The sequence below is a fragment of the Centrocercus urophasianus genome, unplaced genomic scaffold, assembly GCF_019232065.1.
Source record: "Centrocercus urophasianus isolate 14NV4802_14NV808 unplaced genomic scaffold, USGS_Curo_1.0 seq_14, whole genome shotgun sequence".
Classification (NCBI taxonomy): Eukaryota; Metazoa; Chordata; class Aves; order Galliformes; family Phasianidae; genus Centrocercus; species Centrocercus urophasianus.
This window is the reverse complement of record NW_024884586.1, coordinates 38,729,297-38,742,142: the sequence shown is the minus strand read 5'-3', so window position 1 is coordinate 38,742,142 and position 12,846 is coordinate 38,729,297.

The window sequence follows — 12,846 nt, the reverse complement described above, 5'->3', positions numbered from 1 at the left end:
AATCTCTGAAAAGAAAAGTTTATGACCAAGGACTTAACACAGATGGCAGGAATCCCAGTGAATGAGATACATGTACACTACACAATCTTCCTGGCCCCTTCCTGCATTCACCTCCATCTGTTACAGTGGCTCTGTGGCCCAAGACACACACAAATAATTCCTAAGGCAACCTGTCTGACCACGTAGGTTTGTCATCTTTCTGAAATATAACTGCGCAATACAGAATTAACGGGGCCAGTCTTAGCCATTATCACTCCTACTGTTAACTGACATACAGAGAAGCAACAGTGAAACATAGAGGTTCGATGAGGTCAGATCTTCAAGTAAGATTTCTTGAGCACCTGAGAACCATGCCAATTTTCTCTGGATGAAAAAAAAAGTGATGTATTTGATCTTAGTGTGATTTGTGGTTCACATCAAGAAATGTGGAAGAAACACAATGTCCCAGATGCAAAATTATCTGTGGCAATCACAAGGCTAAATCTTGTTCCCTTGCTTGTAAACCATTTTGGAATGGATATTTATAAATAGAACGTAGTAGAAAGACGATTGTTCCCACATGATACTGGGAAAGAGCTGAAGATCAAGAGAATCCCCCACATCAGCTGAATCAGCTTTTTCAGGCCGTAAATATCTATTTTGGGAAAGAGACTGCTTTCCTTCCTACCCTCACAGACGCATGCCCCAGTCACAAGCAGGATGTGGGAGTTCTGTTTTTCTCCTACATTCTGAAAAAAAGAAAAAAAAGAGACCACAGGGCTCTAGGAAGGAAAGAGAGGCAAACATGCTGCCATGCAGAACTAGTGCTCTGCAATGTCTCTCTTGGATAACCTCTCTGAGTTGCGGAGGTTGCAGGGACAGCAGGCAATGCAAAGTCTAGGTGCCAACCACGGGAGAACAGAGTGGCAACAGCCAGCAATAGGCGTCTGCCATCCTCACAAGATATTTCCTGCCAGTGTCATGATCAGTGCTGGGGAGCTGTCTGCCAGACTTGCTTCATCAGGCAGCAGCCCCTGGTTTACTGACACCTTGCTATGATTTTTCCACTGCAGGATTTGCCAGAGACAGTGTTGAAGTAGAGGCAGGCACCACACTCAGCACAAAAGAGCAGCAGACAGCTTGCTCCCTGCCTACATCCATGCTGTGCTGTTTATTATGTGTCCCATCCTCATCTCTCCTCCAACCACCAAGTCCTACTCTCAGAATCCTGCTCTCATCACAATGAGCATCACCAAACAGATTTTCCTTTTTACGCTTGCTCTTTGTATTTCCTCTCTGCACCAGCTCTTGTTCACAGCCTCCCACTCCACCTCCTGCAAACATTTTCCCCTCCCACCATCAGCACCATTCCTGCAGGAGGTGGATGCTGCTGGCTTGGCTAGGCAGTACTCACTTTCCTCCTACTCCCAAAAACTGGGGAAGAGTGGCAACAGGGCCCTTTGCCTCCTGCCAATCAGTCCTTTAGTCCTTACAGCACAGTGGGAAAAATTGGGCAAAAATGCAGATTTCCAGCCCTCTCCCTTCACAGAGTCGCTGCCTTCGATGTAATTGTCAGTGAAGAAGAGAGGCCTCTCGTAAGTAATTAGGGACCACATTCATTAGCTACTGACACAGCAAGGGGTGAGGCTCAAAGCTGCACTCATGGCCATCCCAGGCTTTGGTGACCTGGCTAAATTCTGGTGAGATAGAAAGCCCCTTTTCATTGCAAGAGCACAGGGTGCACATCTCTCCATCTGTCAGGCTCTGCTTGACTACATGTGGGCTGCCTGGAGTTTTGTCTTAGCCTCTTTATGTGTAACAGTACTGGATACATATTGTGACCTAATTTATTATTTTCCTTGGATTTGTATAATTGTATAACAACTATGCATCACTAGAAATACAGATTTCTATTACCAGTAATTATCAAGAATGAGCATGTGTTCTGTCTATGGACCTAGAATGAAAAATGAAAGGGTACAGGTGCAGAGTGATGATAACGAGATTTGAGAGTTCAGGCTCAGAATGACACTGGTGGCCTCAGGGCTGTAAACAGCTCATCAGTGCACAGTAACTGACCTTCAAAAGACTGCAGCCTCTGAAGCTGGGTAAAACCAGTCTTGGAGATAAACAGAACACAGACCGAGTGCTCAGTGCATGAAAGGCACACCACAGGTAGTAAGATCAATTGTGTGGGGATCTGTGAACCAATGAAGGAGCAAAATGTACAGAAAAATAGAAAGCATATAAAAGTGATGCCAACTGGACCCTGGAGTTTGTACCTTCACCTTCCTCCCATCAAGGATCAGGATGCAGCTGTCCCACTGTGCCCTTCCCTCAGGGATGAAGCCACAAACCTAAGGATCAAGCATGGCAGAGAAAGGGTGATCATAACACCAGGGAGACTACTAAAACCTTTCCATGTATTAGTTTTAACTGCAAGTAATCTGTACAATGTCTTAGTTTTGTAACTAGACCAATTACAGTTCTTGGGAAAAAATGGTGAGGTACCAGTAAGGCTGCTGGTAAATTCTCATCTTTGCATACAAGGCAGCATCAGACACACTAGCAGTCCCAAGGGTCACTGAAAAGGGAAGAGAAGCAAAAGTCTTGCACACTGTTACATGCTTGGTCCTCATCACAAAGCTGTTCTGGATGTCACCTTGTGTTGTATTTATAGACAGAGTACATAATGATTTTAACAAAAAGGCACAGATACAGAAAAAAGGCCTGCTTCACAGTGAAAACAGGGAGACTGAGGAGATGAGGATCTCACCACCATCACATCCTACAGGCAAATGAAGCAAAGCAACAGTCAGGAGAATTGTCCTGCAACCAGGGACCTGCTGGCTGACCACTCCTGTGCTAACAAGTTTCCCTGGCTGGGGCAGTCAGAAGAAACCTGTCTCACCAGCAGAGCTTTAATCTTTCACCCTGAAAACAGAGGAAGGCAACACAAAACTTCTTTTCTTTGCCCCCTTATCTTATCTGACATGCCGACACTCTGTTACTCAGTCACTAGATGTTTAGCAACTTGACCAAAAGCACTTTTTTCATCATTATTTATTCTATCTTATCTCCAGTAACTGAGGCAGTCAGCTACAAATTGATGGAAGGCATCATCAGCATGCCTCTGTTCACTGAAATGGAAGTGCCTCACTGAGGAGACAAAAACACAGCTAAAACCTCTAGCTGATCACTTTCTTCCTAGTTACATGAAAAATAACTATTTAAAAACATTTTTCCCCTTGAAGATGTCTACTACAGCTAGGCAGAAGGAGCTGTGGCCAAACCCCTGTGTACTAGTCCACATGTCAAAGTCATCACTCATGGAGGACTCAGTCTGTAACCAGAAACAAAGTCAAAACCTGTAACACAGAGCATATACTGACACTTAGGGCCTTGTGTGGCACTGATGGCAGCCAGCTTTTTTAAGAGCAAACTGGTGCAGGTTGGGTGAGAGTTTGATAGTGTCAGTTGTTAGTCTCAGCAGATAAGAATGAGAAACTGGTTGTGTTTGTGATCCTAGTATAAGCAACCTGAAAATAATGGATTTGAGGTAATTATTTTAAGAGCCTGATGTAATTCTATCCCTTATTTCTTACCTACAGGATTGCTATGTTTTGTCACAGAGAAGCTATTTGCCTGCTAAATGATGCAGCTCAGAGATAATCAGACTGCCTGGTGTGTTGAAATAGCAAACTTCAAAGTGAGGGAGATAACTGTTTAAATAGTGTGGCATGCTTGGCCACAGATCAAAGTTTCTTATGACTTAATATTTATGAAACATCCAAGACTCTACTAAAGCTTTAGCAACATATATTTGGAGACTATATGAAAAATAAGTCTAATATGTCTTTGGCTCCTCATACAGTAGAGGGGAAGAGATACATGTGGTATAGCTCCACAGTGGGAATGAGCTCACCCTGTGGCACTGTGCAGCAAGGGCAATGCTGTCTCACATAACCCATGAGCATTGGTCAGCAGAGCCTGAATAACTCAGCAGCCTTCAAACAGCTTGATCTTGCATGTATTTTTCTTCATGAAATAGACTTTCTTGGTCACAGAACAAAAAACTTTCTAAAAGTTACAGATTTGTGAAATACAGCGGTAAGGTTCAAGACACAAAGGGTATGTTTACACTGGCAAGTTGCAGGAAAGATCAGTCTCCTAGAATTAGCAAAGCAGAGGGAGGTGCTTGGCCTACTTCTGCTCATGACCACCAGGACATCATCTCACGTGAACCCACTTGGGTCAGGAAATAGGGTATCCTGATTGAGCAGGCTGCAGAGAAGAGACACAAGGATGTAAATCCCAGCCTCTGTTGCCAAGTGTGCAGCAGACTTGTTGCAGGACTTCCAGTGTCCACAGCTAGTGGATGTGCCCTTCCATACCCCCTGCCCTTCCCAAGGAGCAACTACAATTTGCTCACAGGAGAAACACCAACTTTCAGTTGCTCCCTCTAATCTGAGATGAGCAAGACCAACACTCCAGGTTTAGAGCATGTTTCACCAAATCATTACAAAGCGGGGGAAAAAAAAACAAGTTTTTCAAGACAGTCAGATTCTTTTCTCTTAGCTGTTGTATGAACTCCCATACAGATGGGAGAGTGACATGCAGCAAGGTAGCACAAAATCTGGATGTTTTTGATATTGATGGTGAAGACAGCACTTCAGAACAGGTTTTTGTTTCCCCAGCCCAGATGCGTTTCTGATGACCTTGCAGAAGAAACAGTGGATTTTAGCACTGCTTCTCCCTTCCTACTCCTGCCCAGTGCTTGCACAGATTGACATGCCACCAAGGCTCTGTTCAAGTGTCTATAACTGATTCTCACAAACAAACCCTGGCAAAGGGATAGAGGGATACATTCCAGGCACATCCTGTTGTCTCTGCAACCATTTGCTTGATATCAATGCTTTTATTTATGTTCCGTGTCATCATATTTCTGTACATGAATGCATCTCTAGAAAAGATGTGTCTGCAAGCCCATGCACACATACATACATCTTTGTTTCATGTTTTGTGATGCCAGGAGTGTTTAAAGCCATTATTACAACCAAATCAAATATCTCTATAGAAGACAGCTGTTAAGATGCTTGCAATGCACAGTGTGGATTATCCTATGAGAAAATGCTTTGCTAGTTAATATCTGTTTTCCAGTCTCAAGGTAAATTTAAGATAAGCCTGATGTTTGCTTTGCAGCTAGCATGCTGACTTTGCATGCTTCTTCCACCCCCATGCCCTCTTGCTTGATTCTAAACTAGGAGATAAAACTCTGGGTAGACTCCATTGCTCCATTACACAGCTTTTTTCTTTTCAGCAGTACTGAAAAAGAGAAGCAGCATTTACATTTCATTAGTGCTTAGGACAAAGTTTTCAGGCTGGCTTCAACTTCTGTTTTTGCAGTCTCATCTGTTTGAGCTCCTTTGCCTTCAGGCTTTCTGTACCATGCTGCAGACTGGCCTGAATACCTGCATCTATCACATTCACTTGAATTAGATGTGCTATTACCAATATATACTGTGGCATGTATAATTAATGAATGAATTTGCCTTTTCTTGAGCAAGGACAGCTGAAGCCACAGCCAGTCCAGGGAAGTAATAAAACTACATCATCAGAAATCTCCTTTTCAAAGAGTCTGCATATGCCATTTCTGTGCAACACAAGCTGCAGAGCTGTCAGCACAGCTGTACCAGTATAGTCACTCCTATAGAAGGGCTCTCAGTCCCCAGTTTCTCACAGCAAGAACTCAAAACCACTGTGAATGGTCTGCACACCTGGGGTAGGAGCTCTTCTGAGTATGGGAGTCACAAACACATAGGAGAAATAACAGTTCCCACTGTAATAGATAGCAGTGGAAGCTGTCAGGTTTGCATGGCATCGCCTGTTGTAGCTTGGTAAAAAAAAAAAACAAACCCACAAGCAATAGCATTGGTTTCCAGTAAAGCATCCTTTTGAAAACCAATTCACTTCCCCATTTCAACTGCATGCACACAATTGAGGCTTAGTTTAAGGCAAGACAGATCCAGAATAGAAGCTATCTGAACAGAAATTTTTGCTCTGGTATAAGACAGCACGTCAGTTGAGAAAGTTCAACTAAATTCATTTTTATTCTATTTATTCATGAATGAAAGTCCTTACAAGGATTTAGAGTAACAGCATATTTCCATATAGTTCTGTTTTTTTTTTTTATGTAAGCAGCTCTATATCAGCTAAACATTACTGTTGCAATAATGAAACATGTCTACACTGAAGAAACCTGTTTCCTCTCTATTACTGAACTGTCAATGTCTTATAGACTTCTTTCTTCAGATGAAAAACAGTCGGTTCTCTATTTTGTATGTTCTCTATAGTGATTCTGCTGTGCCTGCTAGCAGACTCCTACCTTCTGTATCCTATCATGCTATACATTACCTGGGAAGAACAGTTTGATCTGGTAAATAATTCCAGGGGTATGAATGTCTGAGCTCGTGGTCACAAATATGTACAAGTCTAAGAAGGAGTTAAGCCATCATCTGGAGCATATTGGAGCAAACATTGCAAGCTCATTTATCTATACAATCTGATTTGTATAGAACATAGACAAGGAGAAGTATCAGTGAGTCTGGCCTACAACAAACATTGAAGTAGGTTCGGTGTTTACATTCTCACTACAGAAAGGGAATGCAGAATTTTCCTGTGTCCAGATTTAGATCTTCCAATGCTTATTATGGATATTACGCACCTAAGCTGCAAGATAGGTATGGTCATGTAGATGTAAGCTTGGGTTAAAGTTGCATGAACAAGGATGCTCACTGTTTTCTATTTCTCTGTTCTCTTAATACAGCTCTTGATTTCATGCTATTACTGCACTGGCAGTCACAACAGCACTTGTTCTCCCGTTGGTCACAGAGAGTGAAGTCTTGTTAAATATAGTCACCAAGTCAATAAAATATAATTGGAATATCATTTCTCCCTACATGTCTTTTCTAGTAAGCAGAAATGTTGGCTGACAAGAAGTCTGACCACAAGACATTTTTTAGAGTGACGATAACTGGAACTTGAAGACACCACTGCTCAGTGAAGAATGAGGTGAATGGTAATTTAAGCCTCCTGTCAATGCAAATATCTCCATGCGCATTACAATGCCAAAATGAAAAATGGATACCCCTATGAAATGCAAAGTATACGGAATGAACATGAAATTTCTGCATCGTAATCAGCTGTTGACCAAGGTAATAATTCTGTATGGAGGGAGCTTCTGTGGGTTCCAAATATTCATTATACAGAGAACAAAGTAGGTGCTTTGAATAAAAAAAAAAAAGTTAAGAAATAATCTGAAGACATTACGAGAGACCTTCTGGAAGGTAGGAAGGATACTGTGGATGTGTTCAGTGACTTATTCTGACTGTGATCTGAAGTATTGGAGACACCATTTCCTTTAAAGAAATATATAATACAGGGTATCACTGGCTTTTAAACTCTGTCAAGATTTTCTGCAAATGACTGTAGGAGACTGGGAATCTCCCTGGATTGTGCTGGAAATGTTGCCTATGGCTGAAGCACAGAAAAGCAAGATATACATACTGCTGATTGTTCACAGTGGCCCTGATGATGAAGATTGTTTACACTGGCCCGTAGCCCATGTCCTCCGGGAGCACAACCTTCCACTCCAAATGAGTCAGTGCTCAAAGAGATTGCGTTGCCAACAGCAGCAGTGTGGCAAAGTCCTATCACTAGCCAAGGAACAGACCTTTAAAAGCTAGACTTAAGATAGGATGGTTACTATTTATGATCTCAGTTCAGTGAAGTCTTTGCTTCCTGCTACCTTGTCTTACTGTTCTCCTCCCAGCTGTCTTTCACTTCCAGATGTAGACATACAAGAGAAGTTAAAGTAACGCCTTCTTAATTTAATATCAGGGGTAGTGTTGTGGCAACAAAAGTTGAACCTTTCCAACAACAGTACATTCCATTTTGTTGCTGTACAACAGATGGTAGAAGACATGCAGTCTGACAAAACGGCATCTGACATGGAAGGACTTCGAAGATCCTCTATTGACTAGCAAAGACAAGCATATACTTCTACAACCTTCATGACTGGAAGAGGTATCTCCGTCACATAGAAAGTCATTCAGCTTTATGAATTTTGTAGACTTTCATTTATTTAATCAAGCTAGATGCAGAGCATAATTCTGGGGGGTGATAGAGAAAAGGAAAGAAAAAAGTATAATCTCAGATTACATTCTAAAGCAAACAAATTGAAATATCACTGAGTTACATTCCAAAGCTGGAAGATACTTTAGCCAGAAAATATCAGGAACAGATTAGTAATCAAGTGCTATAGTGCTCTCTCTGATAGAAGCCTCTCAGAAGAATGAAGATTTTCAACTGGATGCCATCACATACACAGCAAAAGATGTTCATGCATAGATTACACGACTCAAGTATTTTTCAATTACATGTTATTCTCACAAGAAATCTATGTGAATCCATAAAGTATTCAATTTCAAAAGATAAGTAAGGTTGCTAAGTGATATTAGCACTTAAATCAAGGAAATGAATAATCAACACCTCACATCTGACACTGCCCACGTATTAAATGCAGTATTCTTATGAAACAGAGTCATATTTCAGTCCCTACAACACTCATAGACAGAGATTGTTGTCCATTTGACTATTTCATTACCTAAGTATTTCCCCTCATAGAAATAAAAACATGTAGTTACTATTTTTACCCCCCCAACTGATAGACTTTTAATATACCAATTCCGTTTCTCAAAAGCTAGTATTATGCAAGTGAGTGAGTGATAGATACAAACAGTACAATATCTCTGGTCTTGCCTTTGAGGCTGATCACTATAGATATCACATTTGTGTAATGTTTTGTGACTTATTATCCTTCAAGCTCAAACTCCCAAGAACTATGTTACTGCCATATGAAAACATCTTATTTGAAGGAATTTTCACATCATCCTAGGTATTTGCTCTTCCTCCCCTGCCTTATTTTTATTGTTTTCAGATGAATTCAGATATCATCATTAAAAAAAAAAAACCTCAGGAGGAGAGTGGTCCCAGGATCAGGAAACAGAAGTGGAGCGCTTTGATGCTTGCTCATCTCACTGAAGCTCAGAATTTTAGAGTTCCTAAGCAGTTTGAAAAGAGAATATTTCTTGAATGAAAATGAATGCTTGCTTAAATATTTTGTGGAAGCACAGCCAGTGCATTTCCAGGAAGAAAAGTTGCTTTAAATAACCATTCCATGCAGCCTATTGAGAGCCATGAGTACTAGTATCGGAACTGAAGCAGGTTACAGTATTTGATGTCTGTGTTTAAGAGGAAAACAAATAAGCAAGCAATGCATGTAATGAACCGTTCTTTGTCACTCTGAGTGGTGTAGCTAACATTAACTACACTTATTTGGTAGTTAGTGAGCCTAAGCACATTTCACAGGTGCAGGAGGGCATCTCTTGCTTGTCTTTTACAGAGGCTAAAGGACAGTGTAATGAAGAAATCTCTGGTTACTTCAGGCCAGACAGTCAAAGACTGCAAGTCACAGGATCTCAATGTAATTATTGCAGCTGTAAAGGAGGTGTATTCACAGTGCATGTAAGCGTGAAATAGCAGGAAAATACATCATATCCCAAGTTCAGAAGATTGATATCAGTCAATGTCAATATTTCATATGACTTCCAGATGCAATAATGCCTTCTCTTTCCTTTCCCTAAACATAAAACCTGTTACACCCTTTGTAATTTTCTGCCATTGATCCTTTCAGGAATCCAATGTAGAAAATGCATTTCACATCTCCTGGAGAAACTTTGAGACTACTTCCCAAGAGGATGGAAATACTTTAAAAAGAGAGTTAAATTTGTGTCTCCTGTCCGCTTAAGTTCCACTTCATAATATAGATTTGGTAAGGCACAGAAAAGGGTAGGCGTCCCAGTACACAAAATTATAGTTCTTCTGTCAAAGAAAAAAAGGTTCTGATGACATCTGCTGGTCCCATGGGGACTAGGCAAACACCTCCCATCCCCTACCATAGGTCTGATTCTTATGTGTGAAAAACACAAGTCAACTAAACTACTGAGAATAAAAATATTCCTTCTCTGAGAGTTATAGAATGACAGGAAGTTAAGGTAGGAATAACCTTTAGAGACATTTACTCAATCCCTAGAACAAACAGGATTCATGCTACTGCTGATGGTTGTTTGTTTTAACAAATAAAGAAAAATGATTTTACTTCTCTGCACACTCTATTCTCTCACTTTGTTTTCACAATCCCCATAAAGCTTTTCACAGTAATGTCTGATTTACAAGCAGTTACCATTTTGCGTATTCAAGAATAATTAGACCACATTTAAACATGAAGTTGAAAATATAAAGGAGATAGTTCAGTTACAAAATCTTACAGCTTTACTGCTTCACGTATCTGGTAATACTAGGCACAGAAACACACCCGGCCTACCCCAAATGTGATGCAGGAATACATACATTTTGAAGATGTTTTTACTACAGCAGTCACCACAGTCTGTAGGAAAGTGGTCAAGATAGGCTCCACAGGTATGGAGCCATCAGGGTACTCACATCCCACCGATTTCAGTTACAGTGCACATTTAGTGGGGGGAAGCAACAGCCACCTTGATGAGTCATCTAGTTGACAAATTACATTTAGCAGACTGTATGAAGAACTGTTTCATAACTGTTAGAGCATATTAGTTTATGCATTATGAGTAATTTTACTGTGACTCTTCAGAATAAATACAGATCCTTGAAAACCACCGCTGTGCTTCTACTACACTGCTCCTGGTGCACTGACATTTGTTTACATCAAGAAACATGGTCAGATCACATTTAGCAAGTTTAACAAGCTTACCTTAGTTCTTCTAAGAAAACTAAAAAAAACTCCAACTCTAGGCTAAACGTCTGACTGACCTCTACCAGCTCCATCAAGACAAAAGAAAGTTTTGTGTGCTTACCCCCAGGAAACAAAACCAGCAAATAGTTGAGGACAGAATTTCACAGTGAATGTTTTTACTTCACTTCTAGCCTAAAAGAGCCTTGAATAAGGTAAGAAACGCAGATCTAAAATCTCTTACTAAGACACTGATAGGTATACATTTAATTAAACAAGCAGCTTCCTTTATGGAGCCCGATCTCTTAGGACTGTGATCACACATTATGACACCATAATGCAATAGTTAAGCACAGCAGCAATAACAGGCACTGCAGCCAGCAAATGAGTACAGATGCAAACACAACAACCATAGACACAGAAACAAAAGAAGAAAATCTACTTACCTTTGGAAGGCCTCAGGCAGGCAGAGGCCTTCAGGAAGAGATGCCCTCACCTCCACTGCCAACCCTTAAATGAGGTCTGGGAAGGTGTGGATCCTGACTCCACCCCTTCTGGTCAGTCAGCTGCATTGCCTGCACCTGAGCTACTCTGGGTTGGCCCTGCCTTCCCACCAGGTGCTCGATTATTGCTTCGAGCCATGACAGCATTTTTGCTACACCCATCATATGGGCATTTGAGGTTCAGCTGTTGTCAAGTTATGGACCACTGCTGAAATGGAGAATGGCATGTGAAAAATGACACTGCCTAAGCAGGCACAGATGCTGTATCAAAGAGCTAGTAATTGAAAGGACCCAATAGTGAGCACGTGGGACCTAAGCCCAAAATAAAGCATAAAATAGGATGACTAATTTTTTCCCTGTAACCAAAGGTTTCCTAAACCAGACTGAGAACAGTAATATAATAAAGCAGCCACTGAAGAAGAGGAATTGCCAGCACCACAAGAAGTATTGCAAAAGGATGAAAGGGACTTGTAGGACTTGTAAAAGAGATCACCTGCATATTTAGAACAAGCAGGTGAGACTTTTTCTGCAAAATCAGCATCCAGGTAGCCAGGACAGGTGGGGTTTTTGCCAAATGCATTTGTGAGATCCTAGACTACTTAGCATTGCTGGGTTATACAGAGCTGTATATGCATCCAAGAAACTTGTCAGTTAGAGGAGATGGTCTTCAGCCCCACTGCTGACATCTCAGATGCCAGCTGCCCTTTCTCAGTGCTGTGGCAGTGTTGTGCTGGACAAAACTCCTGGTAGAAATGCAACTGAGTGACAGTGTATTGCTATTGTTTGTTCTGGTCTCAGGGATGGTCATGTCATAAAACCCGAAAAAGTGGAATTGCAGAAAAGTATAATTTTGCCAGTGCAATACGCTGGCAATGCTCTTGCAGAAAATCACTCTTCAAATATGTATAGTTTGGCTGCTACCCATAAGTTGAGTGCTGTTTTACTGCTCAAAAACTCTGTTGAATCCAAAGGATGACTGACAATATAAATAGCATTTTGTGGGAGGAATATGCTACTCCCAGTTGTGTGCAGAAGATACTCTCAGCAAGGTGTTACACAGCTTGAAAAGCTAGCAATGGCTTCATGAGTAACTAGTGAACAATGCAGCTCTCTCAGAGCTCTGTGCAGAGCAAACACTTCTCATAGCAGTCTCCTTTTTCTTCCATTTAAAATAAGATTTATGTCTTTTATGTACATTGAAGTGAAAAGATTTGAAAACTTTATGATCTCTTCATCACAACCACATCATCTATAGACAAGACTTCAGCTTCTGAATATCAGATATCAGTACTGCTATTCTCCAGTCTTAATTCAAGCAAGGCTTTCAGTGTTGACTGTGAATGCCAGGATCCTGGAATAAGGACTAGGAAGGCTTGGTTGCTATTATCATTGCTGACAACTATGCTAATTTTGCTAAGAACAAAAGCTGAGTGTGGTTTTGTGCATATCAGTTTTTCCTTGTCTTGTCTTTTGCCACGCTAAGACTTATCACCACACTGTGGAAACACAGCCCTTTTTTGGCCATGTCAGATG